This window comes from Octopus bimaculoides, chromosome 11 (genome assembly GCF_046866305.1).
Source record: "Octopus bimaculoides isolate indiv1 chromosome 11, ASM4686630v1, whole genome shotgun sequence".
NCBI lineage: Eukaryota > Metazoa > Mollusca > Cephalopoda > Octopoda > Octopodidae > Octopus > Octopus bimaculoides.
In genome coordinates, this window is record NC_142938.1 from 74091735 (window position 1) to 74097549 (window position 5815).

Below are 5815 nucleotides of genomic sequence, written 5' to 3' on the forward strand. Positions count from 1 at the left end.
AATGTGTTCTTATATATATATATGTATATATGTGTGTGTATATATATATATATCTATATATATATATATATATATATGTATATATAATATACACACATACATGGTTGTGTATTCCTGATAAAGATGAGTGAGATTGGTGCAATGTATGTTTGAATGTGATACTCTGTATGGTTTGTGTGAGTATTGAATATAAAGGTCCCCTTAAAAAAAAAAAATGGGGTTTTGCACCTGTTCTGCTTAATAGTCCCCGCCCCCAATTCCATGTGACCCTAAACCAATATAAACAATAAGGAATGGAATTTTTTTTTTTTTTTTTTTCATAAATTTAATTTTTAAAAAAAACTTTGTTTCTCCTTAATTTATTATTCCTCCACCCCAACCACTGTTCTCTTCCCCCCCCCCCACACACACACCCAAACTCGACCTATGACATCATCAATGTTTTTCTTTCCAACCATAGCATGTCCCCCCTTCCCCCCTCTGTCTTTCAATGTATTTGTAGTAAAATGACTGTTGTAAAAATGACGACACCATCTGACCTACTGTGTCACTTCCACACCTAAGCACTGTATGACGTTTTAAACAATAAAATACAAATATATATATATATCTGTCTTTTTTTTTCTCTCTCACACTCTCTCTCTCTCTCTCTCTCTTGTTTCTCTTCCTCATCCCCCTCTTTCTTATAGTCACATAAGGCATATATATGAAAATGGTTATATATAAAATGCTAATAATGTAAGGGTTGTATATAAAAATATATTTTACACAGTGCCAACATTATCTGTTATAGAACAACCTGTTTGATAGAGTAGATAGAAGTATTTGTTATATCAAAAAAAGTTGGCTCGGAATTTCACCCTTGGCTGTTCATGACAGTCGTGAAGAGCCAAAGATTTAATTCAGAACAGATGCCCAACTTTTGACACACACACACACACACATATATACATATGTGTGTGTTAGTTTATGTCTTAAGAATTTAGAAACTTCAAGACATGAAATAAATTGCTTTTAACAGTGAAACTCAGTTTTTTTTTTTTCTTTTTTGACCCAACGTTTACATGCTATTATGCATAGCTTTATCTACTTTGAGTTCCACCATTGGAAACAATGTACAAATATGTATATATGTTACTAGTCTTCTGTAGAATTTTATTGATTTTCAAGAACTGCTTGCATTAAATATCTGAGCCAATGAATGGGGCTTCTACATAGTCAGTCTTCCAGCTCATTGGAATAGCTAGAGTTTCCTCAACCAATTCCACTATCATCTTTGAAAAAGCAAGATCCACAATCCGTGATCCTTGGAACATCATGTCCCACCAACACCACCAAATTGGCTAGACATATTGAATGTATGGTTCTTCTAATTAATCTTTCCTAAGAGGTAAAATACAGCAACAAACATTTCTGAATAACAGCCTGGGCTTATTGTTTTAAATAAACATAGCTTCTGGTTTTGATCTCCATCATCTCAACCCCTGACTGTTTCCACTCACAATTCAACAAATATCCAGTGAAAAATTATATGGTTATGAAAACGTATTTACAAGAAATACACAACTTTCTTTGTGTCATCTTTATTCACTTTTATTCATAATACTCTGTCTCTCAATCTTGTGCAATACAGAGATTATTAATGGTCAAATATTTAGTAACTTGATTTGCTGTTAGCTGAAGTAAGGGAACGCATATGCACACACAAAAAGATAATAAATATTCATTTCACTTCTTCCAACATGGGAAATTGATATTTTCACTTTCAGGTTTATTATTATTATTACTGTCATTATTATTATTATTATTATTATTATTATTACGATGGCGAGCTGGCAGAATCATTAACGCACTGGACGAAATGCTTAGCGGTATTTCACCCGTCGCTACGTCCGGAGTTCAAGTTCCACTGAGGTCGACTCTGCCTTTCATCTTTTCGGAGTCGATGAAATAAGTACCAGTGAAACACTGGGGTCGTCGATGTAATTGACTAGTCCCTTCCCCCAAAATTTCAGGCCTTGTGCCTTTAGCAGAAAGGATCATTATTATTATTATTATTATTATTAAGGCAACAAGCTGGCAGAATCATTAGCATGCCAGGCAAAACACTTAACAGCATTTTGTCTAACTTATTCTAAGTTAAAGTGCTACCGGGGTCAACTTTGCCTTTCATTCTTTCAGGGTTGGGGTCAATATAATTGACTATCTCCTTGCTCCAAATTTCAGAAGAAAGGATTATTATTAGAATGGCTGAACCATTAGAATATAGGGAAAAATCTTATGGTTATTTGATCTGAATTTTTACATTCTGTGTTCAAATTCCACTGAGATCAGCTTCACCTTTTATCTCTCCAGGGTCCATAAAATAAAGTAGCACTCAAGTACTGAAGTTGATTTATTCAACCAACCCTCCGCACAACTATTTATGGCATTGTGCCTGTGTTAAACAACCATTATTGTTGTAATGTGAATGTAAAAAAAGGCTCAAGGTTTAGTTTCAGTTTTTCACTGAAACCCCTTCACCTCCGTATCCATGCCCTCAGAGCAAGTATGAACATCCAACTTTGCCTTTTCTTTAAGCTCCTGAGCTTTGTGCCTGTGTAGCACACTATTATTATTACAATGAGATTAACATAGTATATGTGAAACTAATCAGCTAATCCCTCGTGGTTTCAGTTCTGCGTTGGAATCATTTCACATCACTTGCATTGTTAATATCCTTGAGATAAGTATAAACAAAGCAACTTCTATAGCTGCTGCCCTCTATCAACCAGTCTTATAGCTTTCTACTTCAGCTACACATTATTAGCTGTAAGTTGGAGAGAGCAAAAAAATGCTACTAAAGACATGTATGTCATAGGTTTCGTATTACTCTCTCATATCGTTCTGTATCCTGATTTTGATTTCATTTAAAATTATATATTGCTCTGGGAATTTAATGTTTGTTTAGTTGTTTTGCTCGTCTCATCTTAAACATTTGGTTAACTCTATAAAAATATATTTAGATAAGTAACTGGATAGACATACAGCATTCTATAAGGTCATTCACCCAAGCAATGATTTAACACTGATGAGCAAGCTAGTTACGGTTCAATCAATGTAAGACATTGGGGTTCTTTTTTACCCCTCACATTGCCAAATATTTTATATTTCTTGTCAAATTCCCTTTTAGTTTATAAATGAGAATCACACATGTAAACTTCTACATCTTCAGACATTATGTCCCACAAATAAAGATGGTATATAATCGCAGCTAAGAGATACAGATGAACTGATTTATTTAGACAGTTAGTTGTCTAATTTAGATGTTCAACGAGAGCGAATCAAAAATTAACAGGCAGTTTGTTAAGTTCAAAAAGCTTTGAGAGGTAACAAAAGCTAGCAGAGAATATGTGGATGGTTTAGCAATTTATGGGCCATAGAAAAGAAGAGCTGTTGGCACTGGTAGTTCAGACTGCAGTCTGTTGTTAAAAATAAGATTCTATATCGAACAGATTTGAGTGTCCTAGAGAAGGAATGTTAGAATATATATGGCAAATAAATCAATACAATGACTATTTGATTATTATAGATGATTTCTCTTTATTACAACCATTTATCTTGCTTTTATGTCTTGTGGTCTCTCTTTTTTTTAATCCTGTGTAGAAGTGAAAAGAAAAGCAAATGTCACATGACCTAGAAACTCTTCCTATATAAAAAAAAACAAAAAACAAAACTCTGATTCATCTCTTTAATTCTTTAACAGTCTGGTTCCCAGCAACTAAGAAATGAGATCTTGATTCAGAAATTTCCTCTATTAAATTTCTGGATGTTTTCTGTTTATATTTAAATGTGTCCATGTATGTATATATGTGTGTATGTATGTATATACTCAGTTTTATGTATGAACTGTGGTCAAGTGTTATGTCATTTCTCTCGGTTCAATAAATTTCTAATATTTCTGAAATTCTTGTAAGTTTCAGCTGACAGCTTATTCAACCAGATTGAATAAGCCGTCAGACCAAACTTTAAACTCCCAATCAACATGAGTTTTTGTCATAAATGTAAACTCTACTCTCAGTATTGACTCCACCTTCTCTTCCCAACCACCACCATCACTAAATGTTCTGTTGTTATTCTTAAACTTGTGTTTAAATAATAACTTTAATTTAACATTTAGATAAAACATTATCCACTTAGTTTCTGTATGAACACCAGCCTTTTGTTGGAATGTTCAGCTTTTACTTCTATTGTACATACCCCCACCACCTTCATCAATACTATTGACTCCTTTCTAATATTTATCTTTTTCTCAATTTTTTTTTTTTTTTTTTTTTGTTATTTTTACCACTATCTTTCTGTGACTCCAAAACCATTCTTCCACCTTACATTTTACCTCATTCACTCTTCCGAAATAATCTATTTTGGCAAGACCATTGACAGAACATATAATGTTTGATACCTTGCCGTGATTATCTCCCTTTATTTGCATTCTCTAATTGTGAAAATGGAAAAAAAAAAAAAAACAAATGCCTCACAGAAAAGGTCGAGAATATTTCATCTGCATCAATTTGTTATTTATTTAACTGTTTTTTTTTTTTTAATTTTTGGTTTTTTCTTCCAGCTTGATTATTTTTCTAATATCACCCACTCTGCTCTCCCACTACCCCTCCTTCCTCTCCATACCCTACCACTACCACCTCAACAAAACAAACAAAAAAAAAGATCATTAAACTCTTTACTGAAAATAGGTTTTCAAAATCACGGGGGGTTCAGAGTTTTTTTTTCCCCTTTTTTTTTGAAAAATTTAATTCGTTATTTTTTAAAATTCCCATTTTTTTCCATCTGTTTCTCTCTCACTCTCTCTCTCTCTCTCTCTGCTAATTAATTTCCTCAACTGTAATAATACTGCCTACATGTTTCTAATCATATATATATATATATATATGTATATATATATATATATATATATATTATGTATATCTATGTATATATATATTATCTGTGTATAAATTTTGTATTGTTTCACTATTATTATTATTATTATTATTATTATGATCATTATTATTATTATCATCATCATCATTATTATAGTGCACCTGCCTAGAACATCTTCCTCTCCCCCCTCAAAACAAAAACATTTAAAAAAAAATAAAAATGAAATAAAACAAAACAAAGAAAGCAAGAAAGAAAGAACTTTAAAAATAAATATAATAAAAGAAAAACAAAAAATAAAAAAAACTTCCAAATCAATGCGGAAGTTTTCAAAAACAAAAAATACACACACAAAAAAAAACAAAAAACAAAAAATTATATGTCCCAGGTCGGAAAGTGACCTGGGAGCAGAGAATGCTTGTGACTCCCTTCTTGGCTGAATTCACTGTATGGCAGCCATATTTATTTTCTCACCGCTACAAGTTATTTGAAACATTTTAGTTGAGCTTGGTATATTTATGAATGTTTTGTACAACTGTACTGAGTACATTCAAGTTTTAATAAACATGTTGTCTGGGAATTACTTTTTTTGGTCTTCTTTCTTTCCGTTATCTTTTTGTTTATTTGTTCGGTTGTGTTTTGTTTTTTCATCCATTTATTTATTTTATTTTCTCTGTCTTTTTCGTTCTTTTTGCCTCTTCTTAACTAATTTTATATTTGTCTTTTATTCATCCATTCTTCCATTTTTTTTTTTTTTTTTCTTCACAATTAAAAACAAATCTGAAAATCATTTCTTTGTCAGATTCTCCAATAAATTTAATCTCATAAAAATTTTCCTTCTATTTCTTCTTCTTCCTCTTCACATTGTTCTCTCTGATAATCTCTCTCTCTCTCTCTCTCT

General features: G+C 31.9%; 1 protein-coding gene across 1 annotated transcript in view; it reads left to right on the forward strand.

Moving 5' to 3' along the window:
* Nucleotides 1–5494, forward strand: part of LOC106871651 (BCL11 transcription factor A) — a 303703-nt gene extending 298209 nt beyond the window's left edge. The window contains exon 3 of the mRNA XM_052971922.2: nucleotides 1–5494. This exon is cut by the window's left edge and continues 20691 nt beyond it. The gene's annotated coding sequence lies outside the window, so the exon portion shown is untranslated.
* Nucleotides 5495–5815: the final 321 nt, after the last annotated feature.